We start from the raw sequence: 13,582 nt of genomic DNA on the forward strand, positions 1-13,582 counted from the left end.
ATTCTGTTCACTGACTCTGCAAGCAAGACCTCTGGGATCACTACCTTTCTTAGTGTCACAAGTTCCACACTAATCTGCACTATATGGTTGAGCTCCTGAAATACTTCCTTGAACCTCCCTTCTTTCTTATCCGTGTCCTACCATCATGCCTGTATTAGTTTCCTGATGCAATTGTAACAACATACCACAAACTGGAAGACTTAAAACAACAAACATTTACTTTTTCACAGTCTGGAAGTCAGAAGTCTGAAATTAATATCACTGAGCCAGGCCGGGTGCAGTGGCTCAAGCCTGTAATCCCAGCACTTCGGGAGGCCGAGGCAGGTGGATCATGAGGTCAAGAGATCAAGACCATCCTGGTCAACATGGTGAAACCCCATCTCTACTAAAAATACAAAAAATTAGCTGGGCATGATGGCATGTGCTGTAATCCCAGCTACTCAGGAGGCTGAGGCAGGAGAATTGCCTGAACCCAGGAGGCGGAGGTTGCAGTGAACCGAGATCACGCCATTGCACTCCAGCCTGGGTAACAAAAGCGAAACTCCATCTCAAAAAATAAATAAATAAATAACTGAGCCAAAAGCAAGGTATTAGCAGGGCCTTGCTCCCTTGAGAGATTCTAGGAGAAAATCTTTTCCTGCCTCTTCCAGCTTCCAGCAGCTGTCACCATTCCTTGGCTTGTGGCTGCACCACTATAATTTTCAAGGTCAATATCTTCAAATGTCTCTCTGCTCCATCATTATATCACTTCCTCCTTTGTATGTGTGTCCCATCTCTCTGCCTCTCTCCTGTAAGGACAACTGGGGTGGCCTGAAGGGCCCACTTGGATAATACAGGATAATTTCTCCTTGTAAAGATCCTTAAACAAATTATACCTGCAATATTTTTGTTTGTTTTTTGGAGGGTGGGAAGGGGGCATGTGAGGTAGGTTCAAGAGATTAGGGTCTCAGTATATTTTGGGAAGCCAGTTTCCAGCCTGTCACAATACCTATGTGGCTCTGGGGTCACCAAACTCGAGGATCAGTCGATGATTTGTCTCCTACTTGTCTACTATTTGCTGAAAACAAACAAAAATCCAGATATGAGAGTCACTACTAATTAGCAATTTTTATACTCAGCTTGATAATCTTGTCACTTTTTCGTGATCAAATATCTCCTCATCTATTTATAGTAATATTCCTATACATCTTTACAGCTCTTCTGGTTCCAGCAGTAAATGTATCTACAGAACTATCTCATTTTATCACAGGAGAGAGGAATTTTATCTGTCTTGTTCAAACAAAACCACAGGCTTAACTCCTAGAGTGAAGTCCAGTGCATAGTAGGCACTTGATTGGTATTTATTTACTGGCTTATTTCAGTAAAAGAAAAGAATGTCCCATTTCTCCAGGAATTTTAATCCCACTTCCTATGATATCTTGATTCCCCTTTATATCTATAATTTTTATGCCTCCCTCCCTTTCTTCTCCTCCCTGTCTCTTCCTTCTTCCTGGCTGTCTACTTACATCTTGTAATGCTAGTCAAGTCTCATTCACCCTTTAAAAAATGCATAAGAAGACATACTCATAACACCACCAATAACAGCAACTTTTACATGCACACACAGCTCTAACTATTGGCAGATCTCATTCTTATACTCTTATATAAAATTCCTGAAAGTGTGGTCTAAATTCAGTCTATATAACCCCTCATCTGCATTTATTCCTTAACTCTTGGCTTGTGCCTCTACTGTGTCATTTAAATCATTCTTTCTTAGGTCAAAACCACCTTATTTTCCATGGTTGCCAATATTTTTTAGTTAAACTTGTTATTTTGAGCTAACAATAGATTGTCACGCAGTTGTAAGAAATAGTGCAAAGAGATCACCAGGTACTCTTTCCCCCACTAGCATCATCTTGGAAAGCCATAGCACAATATCACAGTCAGGTTACTCACATTGATGTAATCACCGATCTTACTCAGATTTTCCGTTTTCCTTGTACCGATGTGTGTGTCAAAACTACCATTCATTTGCAAATCCACTGCATAGTTTCCAGTCTTAACATCTATGAATGGCTTGATTTAAATTCAATAAATATATTTCATTCTTACTATAAGTTAAAAATTTAACGTTCTACAAATATTGATCAATGTTATGGTTATATTAACTCTATCGGGTAAGCACACTATTATTCCATGAGGTGGTCAGATGAGGCAAGTGAGGCACGGGGAAGTTAAGATGCACAGCTAGTGTGAACAGTGGAGACGATGCAAGCCCACACAGCTTGATTCACAGTCTATGCTACTAACACTTTCTCCTTGTGACTTCTCTGAACCTGACTGAAGTCTCTGCTGAGTTTGGGAGTGGAGGCCATGAGTTACTTGAATGTCTCTTCTTCCTTAGTTCCTTTGATATAATCTGCCACTTCTCCTTGTACCTCTCTACTCCTTTTTCCTGGTCTTCCTCAGGGACTTCTTTTCCCATTCTTGTTTTTTTCAATGTTGCTCTCCCTCAAGGCTGTGCATTCAGCTCCCTGGTTTTTTCACTAGGTATTTTACTTGGGAGATCTCTACACCTATGTGCTAAAGGAGAACAAACCAATAGCTGTAAGCTTAGACCTCTGACCTGAGTTCCAGACGTTTTCTAATTACGGGTTTTCCATCTTCTCTGGGATATCCCTCAGGAACGTCAAACTTCATGGTGTCATAAGCTGCATGAATCCATCTGGGTACCTTTTTTCTGTAATCTACAACCTCCACTCGTAGAAACTTTCATAAACTGGGTGGCTTAGAGACAACAGAAGTTTTTTACATTTCTGGAACTGGGAGGTCCAGGATCCAGGTGCCAACAGATTTGGTGACTGGTGAAGCCCCTCTTCCTGGTTCATGGAGGGCCATATTTTCATTATGTCACTAGGGCATGGTAGAGGAGGCACAGCAGCTCTTTCGGGCCTCTTTTATAAGGACATTAATCCCATTAATTAGAAAGTTCATTCTTATGACCTACTCACCTCCTGTTACACTTTGTGTCCCCACTCAAATCTCATCTTGAATTGTAGTTCCCATCCCTACGTGTTGTGGGAAGAACCCAGTGGGAAGTAATTGAATCATGGGCCTGTTGCCCTCATGCTATTCTCATGATGGTGAGTGAGTTCTCACAGGATGATGGTTTTATAAGGGGGATGTTTTCATCCTCTTCTGCCATGATTATAAGTTTCCTGAGGCCTCTATAGCCCTGTGGAACTGTGAGTCAACTAAACCTTTTTTATTTTGGACTGTTCTTTATAATGGCCTGAGAACCGACTAATACACCTCCCAAAGACCCCACCTCCCAACACGATCATAATGGAGATGAGATTTCAATATATGAATTTGAAGGCCACACACACTTTCAGTGTATAGTATAAAACATTTCCCTAAAGAAGATCCATTTTTTTCCCAATGTTTTGATCTAAAGTAATCGTGCCTTCATTCATTTATAATTGCCTTCTAATGGTCACCAAAATGGAGAAATAGTTATGTGTGTAATAACTGTACTCTTATGTATTAACATATAATCTACAATAATATTTGGTTCATTGTTGATTCGGAAATGATGAACTGGATTTGTTTAGCTGACACAAATATGTCTTAAAATGGACAGTGCCTGGCCCAGTGGCATAAAATGAAAAACATAAAACATATTTATGGTAGAATTAAACAAGTATTTTCCTAAAGGTAGAGTTAAGGAAATGGGAAGGAGATTGTTGGAATTAAAGTATAACTAGAAACAATAAATTACATCATTCTAATTCTTTTAGAAAAGGGTCTATTTTCATACGAGCATTGTAACTGCTGAAGGAATCGCTCCCTATCTTGCTCAGTGTATTGGATGATAGAACAGTTTTGAGAGGTCATGCAGGGAATAAACCACCCCACACTTCTCATCTCCCGGCAAAGATAAAAAGAAACGAAAAGTGAAGCTCCCATGATTTAAATCCAAATACTACTCTCCTTCTGGAATGCATTAAGGTTAACAACTGGTAAACCAGAAAATGAAAATATGTGTGAGATGCTAGGAAAAGAGCATGCATTGTTTTTCCTTCATTATGTGGCAAAAAACACAAAACTTTTAGCTTTATGCCTCACTAGAGAGAATAAGAATTCTTATCATAAACTCATATAAGTTTTGAAGAGAATCTCTTGCTGATTGAAATAATACCTTCATCATATTTGCAAATAAATGTCTAGACTACCCATGAGCTCTAAACATGAAAACTGTGCAGATGGAAATGAAAAGTGAATGTGGTACAATAATTGGGATTTGAGGCTCTTTTCTAAGCCTGGAGATTCTGGACCTTTATCAGAAGACAAAATTTGTACATATTAAATAGATAAATAAGCAGTATATTAAAACAGGTAAACAGAGAGGAATAAGCGTTAGACTGCCTCAGTTTCAGGAAAAACATAGCCATATGGAGATTAGATAACACCTAATAGCAGGCCAGTCTTTCTCCCCTCCTGAAGGATTCTTAGCCCCTAAGATAATATGATGGAGACCTTATTAGCACTTTCAGTAACACCGAGACTTATTCTAATCATAGGTAGCACATACATTGTAAAAATGCCCATCATCATTATTTTTAATGTATGTATTTTTGAAGACAGAGTCTCTCTGTCTGTTGCCCAGGCTACAGTGCAGTAGTGACCATAGCTCACTGCAACCTCAAACTCTTGGGCTCAATCCTCCCACCTCAGCCTCCCACCTCAGCAATCCTCCCACCTCAGCCCCCCACCTCAGCAATCCTCCCACCTCAGCCTCCCCCACCTCAGCAATCCTCCCACCTCAGCAATCGTCCCAGCTCAGCCTCCCCCACCTCATCAATCCTCCCACCTCAGCAATCCTCCCAGCTCAGCCTCCCCCACCTCAGCAATCCTCCCACCTCAGCAATCGTCCCAGCTCAGCCTCCCCCACCTCAGCAATCCTCCCACCTCAGCAATCCTCCCACCTCAGCCTCCTGAGTAGGAGTATGCCACCACTCCTGGTTAATTTTTTTTTTTTTTAAGATACTAGGTCTCACGATGTTGCCCAGGATGGCCTTGGACTTCTGGCCTCAAACAATCCTCCTGCCTTGATCTTCCAAAGTGCTGGGATTACCAGCAGGAACCACTGTGCCTGGCTCAGCCTCATTATTATTAGTCATTAGCAAAAGCAAATAAAAAAATGCAGAAGCAACTCCTACATACAAGTTTATAACCTTGCGTTATTTGCATTGTAATCCATGGCAATGTGAGTTTGTCCTGTGTGCTTGCTTTTATTTACTTTTACATTTTGGAGACTGGAGCACAAGACTTTAATTTCCATGTATGTTGAAACTACTGTTCACTTGAAATAAATTCATATGCACAAAGAACATAATAGTTAATCAGTGGAGAGTTTCTATAAAGGCAAGACGATGTCTGCTTTTCCCCTTTGGTTTGTTCAGTTTGGTACACAGTAGATGCTGAATAACTATGTATTGAATGAATAAGAAACCAGAGGTAAAAATTCAACTCTGGTAGGGTAAACAGAAAAGAGGTTACTGATCGTTTAGAATGTGATTGGGATTTTGCTGGGCACTTGGTATAAATCATCACTTAATTCTCTCCAGAGCTCTGAAAAACACATATATTGTACCTACCTTAGGAATGGCGAAGACCTTGATTCTTAACATAACTAGCAGGCCCTGAATTAGCCAACCTTGTCTCAGACCGAATACCCCAGGCACGTTTTCCATCTCTTTAATCACATCACAGGTTTTTGTACACAATGTTCCTTTGCCTCTTCCCCAGATCTATCTCTTGCTACTTTTACTCATCCTTCAGGTCCTCACTTAAATGTCCCTTCCTCAGGGAAGTCTACCCTACAGATTACGCCTTCCATACGAGGTTTGTAGCACTTATCACAACTGTGACTGAGTGATTATTTTCACAGAACTTTTTATGTGTGACTTCTCTGATAGCCGTCAAACTCCAAGAGGGATTTTTATCATTTGTCTTGATTATTTTATCTCCATTTCTTACACTCTCAGACACAGAGTATCAAAAATCTGTCCTGCAAAAATGAATGATGGTAAAATCCAGCTTGAAGGCGTTTAGTAACTTACTCAAAATTCCAGGCTAGCAAGTGATAGGAGTGGCTCATTAAGCGAGGGGCTGTCAAATTCCAAAAGCTACAACTGAGAGTAATAACTAAGAAAGCGGAAGATTGGTGTGGTGTTCTAAAAATCCTCTGAGATTAAATAAGCAGATGGTATTTAACAAGGATAAACATAACGTCTCACATTACATGAAAACATGACAAAAGCTAACAGGTTCATAATGAGCGTCATTGTAGAAACAATTCCCTCCGTGGGGAATGTGTGGTGGGTGTTTATACATTCAGGCACAACGCTAGACGTCGTACATGGATTATCTTTATGTAAGCCTTATAATAACCGTAAAATAGGGTAGTATCATCATTTTCATCTTAAAGGTTTAAAGTGTTCTGTTAAACAGCAAAGCAGAGTCAGGCAACTTTGACTCCTGAGCCCACATACACGTAACAATTTCATAAGGTTTTCAGGCTCAAGCTTTGGAACTTTTGTGACGTTGTCTTGCTTATTCGTTTTCTAAGATCTACAAGATTTTGGTGGCTAAATTAAAGGTGGCCCAACTCAAGTTCACATCCCAAAACAGCTATTGTGAATTCAGACTGACTATTCCAAATGAAGTATCCAAAATGGAGGCAATCAGCGTCTCTGGGCCCCATTCCCAGAAATAGTTAATCTCTAAATTATCTAATGTAGGAATAAGGCAGTCACTGTTCATAAAAAGGAAATAAGATTTCTTGAAAGAAATTTACCCAGACAGGCACCAAGCTTAGGGAAAGAACAATCCCTAAAGAAAAAGAACTAGAAATCGCTTTTCTAGTTATCATGGAGGACACTACTGCCCCCTTGTGCCTCAATATGATAATACAACCCCAAGAATATTTGGGCCTGCTCACCCTGAGCGCCGTCTGAGCTTCACAGAGCACTTGGAAGTGCCTTGCCCCAGCTTGCTTAGAGTCAGCTGGCCGCGGAGTTTCCTTTTGGGTCATCTTGCCTGTCATGGGGAGGAGAAGGAGCCTTTACTGTCCCACCTGAGAGCCCGGAAGCCTTGAAATCCTAGAAGCTTCCTTTTAGGCAGCTTCTGTGATCCTTGGTAATTGCTCCAGTCACAGCCTCTGTAGAACTAGGAGAAGCCAAAGGACGGTAGAAACGTCTCAAGTATTTGCAACAAACAGAACTTAGTTCAGCGGAATAACCTTTTGTTTTGTTTTGTTTTTACCTCAGAGACTCAGGGCTGCTCCTGGAAACGGTAGTTCACTGAGGGAGAAATTTGTGCAAGAGGGACAAACTATTCTTTTCTCAGAATGGCAATAAGAGAAAGTGGCCAGGAGCGGCGGCTCACACCTGTAATCCCAGCACTTTGGGAGGCTGCGGCAAGGTGGATCACCTGAGGTCAGGAGTTTGAGACCAGCCTGGCCAATGCGATGAAACCTCATCTCCACTAAAAATACAAAAATTACCCAGGTGGGGTGGCGAGCACCAGTAATCCCTGCTACTCAGGAGACTGAGGCAGGAAAATTGATTGAACCCAGGAGGTGGAGGTTGCAGAGAGCTGAGATCGTGCCGTTGCTGTCTAGCCTGGGCAATGAGACCGAAACTCTGTCTCAAAGAAAAAAAAAAAGAAAGGGAAAGAGAAAGAAATGTATAATAAAATGTGTTTAGAGCTGAATCAGACCTGTCCTGAACCTGCCTCACAAAAGCAGATGGCCAGAGAACTTGAGGTCCTGTCCTCCATCCCCTCCCCTGGGACATTTCAATTTCTTTGTAAAAAACAATTCAAGTTGTCATGCTGTTTTGCCCTGAGGGTTTCAATATGGTATTTATATATGTCAGAATTTGAATACTGACCCCATAGTAAGCTCCTTTGGATGAGGGTCATGCTTGTGGGTTCACCATTATGGCTCCTGTGTGAAGTCAAGTACTTGGTATATGAATATTTGTTGAACACATGACTACTTTGCGTTTTAGTGAATAGGATTGAAGGACATTGGGATAAAAGTTACCCCTTAGTTAACATTTCCCCCCACAGGTACATTCACCTTTCAAGCTTAGGAAGATGTAAAAGCTTTATGGTCAAACTCAAGTTCACATCCCAGTTCCACTGACCTTGGGAAAGTTCTTTAAACCTCCCTATGCTCATTTCTTAAACAGCATTTGGGAAAACATCTACCTCTTCCACTTGTCAGGGATTTAATGAGAACATGTATCTCCTACACTACATGGCTTGGTGCCCAGCAGACCACAAATGATCATTAAAAGTTAGTTTTATTCATCTCCAATTCTTGTGCTTTCTCAAAGTGTCTTTGGATATACTTTAAAAGACATTCTTCAAAAATCTGGCCCTACAAAAATCAACTGCATCTGCGCACCCACCACTGAAATCTACAGATGACACTTCTTTGTCCAGCAGATGTTTCACCAAACCTGTCAGCAGTCTATAAACTCATTTTTATTTTCTCTTTCTATAAAAAGGTATAATACAATGACAAGAAGGTTGTAGCTTATGTTGGAATTCTTTTGACCATAGGTAACAAAGAAAATCAATAAAAAATGGCTTGCACATGAGGAAAATGTATAATCTCACATAAGAAATCCAGAGATGATTGTCTAAATGAAGTTAGCAAGGGGCCAGAATCTAGCCAATTCAGTAGGCAAGGGAAATCAGACTGAGAGAGAATAGACTGTTGCAAATCTCCAGCAAAAAAAAAAGTCTTTATACAACTATGTATACATAGATGAATTTATGTGTATACCATCATATCCATACAGTCATCCCTCTGTATTCTTGAGGGATGGGGTTCAGGACCCCCCATGGATGCCAAAATCTGGGGATACTTAAGTCCTTATATGAAATGGGATAGTATTTGCAAACAACCTACACACCCTCCATGTACTTTAAGTCATCTCTAGATTACTTGTAATACCTAATACAATGGAAATGCTGTGTAAATAGTTGTGATATTGTATTGTTTTTAATTTGTTTTATTTAGTTATTATTTATGTATTGAGATAGAGTCTCACTCTCTCGCCCAGGCTGGAGTGCAGTGGCGTGATCTCAGCTCACTGCAACCTCCACCTCCTGGGCTCAAGCTATTTTCCTGTCTCAGCCTCCCCAGTACCCAGGAGTATAAGCACACACCACCATGCCTGGCTAATTTTTTGTATTTTTTTTTTTTTTTTTTGAGACGGAGTTTCGCTCTTGTTACCCAGGCTGGAGTGCAATGGCGTGATCTTGGCTCACCTCAATCTCCGCCTCCTGGGTTCAGGCAATTCTCCTGCCTCAGCCTCCTGAGCAGCTGGGATTACAGGCATGTGCCACCATGCCCAGCTAATTTTTTGTATCTTTAGTAGAGACGAGGTTTCACCATGTTGACCAGGATGGTCTCGATCTCTTGACCTCGTGATCCACTCGCCTCGGCCTCCCAAAGTGCTGGGATTACAGGCTTGGCCACCACGTTCAACCTATTTTTTGTATTTTTCATAGAGATGGGGCTTCACTGTGTTGGCCAGGCTGGTCACCAACTCTTGACCTCAGGTGATTCACCTGTCTTGGCCTCCCAAAGTGCTAGGAGTATAGATGTGAGCCGCCATGCCCACCCTATTATTTATTTATTTATAATTTTTTAAATATTTGCAAGCCACAGTTCGTTGAATCTGTGGATGCTGCACCTGTGATACAGAGTGCCTGCCATATTTTATTATATTCTTTCTGATTGAAACACTGAGTGTTTCTTATAAGTACAATTCTTTACTAAGTTTTTTTTTTTTTTTTTTTTTTTTTGGTCAGTATCATTAGGCTGATGTTAGGATCTAATTGAAAGCGATCTAATCAATTAGTAAAATCTAAAAGAAAAATATTTCTTCTCTGGATATAGGCAGACATGCTCCAGACAAGGAACACTTGAGCGTATGGGATACTATTCTTAGCTTTCATAAAAAATATTGAATTTTGGCCTCACAGCTGGCCTTTCCACTGCTGAGTCTACAGACTTGACAGAATACAGTCCTTTCAAATCACATTAAACCATGGCAGGTGCCAAGAAATATAGTTGCTAGTTGTGGTGGATACACTTGTGAATATAACTATAAAAAAAAGACTGTTAAACAAAAACTGCTATGAAAACCACAATGAGCTCGTGTTCAGAAGAAGCTGGCTGTGGTAGGTATTAATAGATATCTAAAGGTAGCCACTCAAGATCCCTGTCTCCTAGTTATTCAATCAATTGCTAATCAAGGTACTGCTGGGATGAGATTTTGAAGATATAATTAAAGTCTCTGGGCAGTAGACCTTAAGATACAGAGATAATCTTTGTAGGCATGGTCTAATCCCCTGAGTCCTTTACCAAAGGGGAAGTCAGAGAGAATCTGAGCGTGAGAAGGATTCAACGGGCCTTTGCTTTTCTGGTTTGAAGATGGAATGAAGCTGAGAGAGAAGCCCCCAATAAACAGCTGCAAGGTTACAGGGACTGAGTCCTACAACCTCAGAAGCTGAATTCTGCCAACAACCCTAGTGAGCTTGGAAGAGGATTGCAAGGCCCGCATGAGAACCACACCCAGTTTCACTGTGAGACTTGAATAGAGAACATGGCTAAGCCATGTCAGATTCTTTTATCGGTCAGAACTGAGATAACAAATGTGTGTTGTTTAAAGTTACTACGTTTATGGTAATTTTGTATCTAGCAATAGAAAACTGATACATAGGCTTTCTCTTAGGACATAATTGTCTCTTTTTGTTTTCCACTAAATGGTTTTGGGTGCCTACAGTATTTAATTGTATCATAATTTTTTTAAAGACCCTGACAAAATGGATACTCTCTTTGGCTTAAAGTTGGGAAAATCCTTTTAAAAGTCTCCCTAAATCAAACAATTCTACATGCATTGCACTGAAGATTCAGGGATTAGGCCCAATCCCAGGAAGCCTTTTCCTACAAAATTTGGAAAATCTCTTTTTGCAGAATCAACATAAATCACTAGTAAAAATAAAATCAAATTTTATTTTTGTAAAAAGAAATCAAATTTATAGAATGCTTAGTATTGTGCTAGGATCTTTATATACATAATGTCAATTAGTTCTCATTTTTTTACTATATGATACTATTGTTTCCTGCATTTTTAAAGATTAAGACTCAAAGCAGAACTTTTCAATTATTTCTTGGTTAGTTGTAGAGCTGAAACTTGGGAAAGTGTTTTTTTTTTTTTGGCTGTAAATTTCATATAATGTCCTTCTTTCATATGGTTAAAGATCAGAACTAGAAGGGGAGAGAAGCTTTTCCTCGCATCTTGGATATCTGCTTCATTCATCCTGGGTGACCTTGAGACCTTAAGGGGCTCAGAATGCGCCTACATCTTTGCACTCAGGCAACTGAGTTGAATCTTGGTCACCCAGCTCTCATTCCTTTTCCGCGGATAGTATCTAGGTCAGTCTTTTCCGACCATTGGCTGTTGCTTTTTTTAATCTGCAATTCATGTTTAACCACTTCGATCCCAGGAGTGTGTTCAGGAAATGGAAGAGGTAGTTAATGCAGATTTTGGAAACAAGAAAATACCCAACAGGTTGAGTGTATTCAGTTTGTAAAACTGGTTGGGTTTCTTTCATCCATTGTCTATTTTAATTTTCATTGCTTTTTTTTTTTTTTTTTTCCTTTTTTGAGATGGAGTTTCACTCTTGTTGCCCAGGCTGGAGTGCACTGGCACAATCTTGGCTCACCACAGCCTCTGACTCCCAGTTTCAAGCGATGCTCCTGCCTCAGCCTCCCAAGTAGCTGGGATTACAGGTGTGAGCCACCACGCCTGGCTTAATTTTCTTTTACTTACCTGTGATGTTAGTGTTCCTTACCTGTTATATCAGATGAGAACATTTAGACTGAGAAGGAATAAATGATTTGCTATGAGTTTAAACACCTCGCCATAACAGAACAGAAATTTATAGCCAGTTCTAGTTCTTAGTGATCAGCTTTTATGCTTTGAAAACTGAAAGATTAATCCTATGATTTTTAAATGAGCTTTTTAGAGTATAGTTCTTTACTATGTTACCTCTTCATTTTGAAATAAGAAGAGTTTTTCTTGATCCTAGCCATCTCCCCTTAATTTCTGCGATCATAGTCATCGTGGGCAATCATGGGGGTATTGGAACCCTCATGACTATCTTGGTCTTGGTCTTAGGAGTTCTAAAAATTTAGGCACAACTTTTGAAGGACATTACCAGGGCGAATTCATTTTCTAATTTATTAAAAGCTAAGAAATGACTGAATATTTATTCATTCAGCATATTTTTAGTATTCCCCGTTATAAGCACTGTAAAGGTTAATCCCTGCCCTGAAGGTATTCACTAACTCTAAAGAGAGCAGAGAAGTCCACAGAATCTGGTGATAGCAGCAGCACAGGTTGTAGAATTGTGTCATTTAAATTTGGAAAAATTTTCTACAATTATAGAATGCCAGAGAATCTCTGCATTGTCATACTACATGCGAACTACTATTTTGACTGGTATACTGAGCAAACTTACTACCTTGTATGTCCAGGGTTGGATGTGAGAGCTGATGAAATACACAGATGCTTAAGAGAAGTGGCATTACAGATATCATGAAAGGATCCCCAAATAACTATTTATTTCCAAGCACTTTTAGTTTTGTTTTCTCTGTGAAATATTTTACTATGATTCTTTTTTTTCTTATTCCTGAAGAAGTCTAGACACATACCAGAACAGAATGATTTAGGGGAAGAGAAGATTTCAGATAATAGAATGGGCAAATATTATTGGAATGGACAATATTATAATTATATGATGTTATACATCTGATTTGCAAACCACTGCAATTATTCCTCATGCATTTCAACAGAGCTCTGAAAACTTTCCAGGAAATGCCAAAAGGTTTCCTTATGAGAAGAAGTATAAGAACTCATGAAGCACTCATAAAATACGTTTCTTAGCAATTTCCTGTGCATACATGGATCTTTCTCCAAAGCAGCCTTCCCAATACTTTCCATAGTGATTTCAAGCATACTTATGTAAGCATCGCTGGGGAAATGGTTCATTTAAATTAACGAATAAGAGGCTCTTGGGTTTCTACTGACATTTATTTCCATGATGGTGGCCTTTATTCTTCTCAGCAGTCATTTACAATTATGATATACCTGTCTTTAGGGGAAATTCTGATGATATTAGATGGCGTGAGTTCAACTTATAACACTAGAATAATAGAAGGCATAATTTATATCTGCTTCATAAGCTCATTGGATTACAGACCTGTGTTATTCTAGATTCAACCATTTTGAATAATATGATTTAACCTTGGTCTACCCGCATTGATCTTAAGTGACCCATTGCATGATGGAGTTCTGCTTGCCAAATCTAAACTGTTATCATGGTACTAATGGCTAATATTGAGTGACCAAATATAATGTGCAACGTAGAGGCCTAGAATAATAGCATACATAATATGCATATCTTATTCATTCTCATAACAGCCCTCTGAGGTCAATGTCTGTCCCCA

General features: G+C 39.7%; 2 protein-coding genes across 11 annotated transcripts in view; one reads left to right on the forward strand and one right to left on the reverse strand.

The window, feature by feature from the left end:
* KCNIP4 (potassium voltage-gated channel interacting protein 4) overlaps positions 1-13,582 on the forward strand; it is a 1,202,281-nt gene that overhangs the window by 1,161,995 nt on the left and 26,704 nt on the right. The gene's annotated exons all lie outside the window — the stretch shown is intronic.
* The window catches only part of PACRGL (parkin coregulated like), a 60,015-nt gene that overhangs the window by 1,010 nt on the left and 45,423 nt on the right, over positions 1-13,582 (reverse strand). The gene's annotated exons all lie outside the window — the stretch shown is intronic.

Source organism: Callithrix jacchus, chromosome 3, assembly GCF_049354715.1.
Source record: "Callithrix jacchus isolate 240 chromosome 3, calJac240_pri, whole genome shotgun sequence".
Taxonomy (NCBI): Eukaryota; Metazoa; Chordata; class Mammalia; order Primates; family Cebidae; genus Callithrix; species Callithrix jacchus.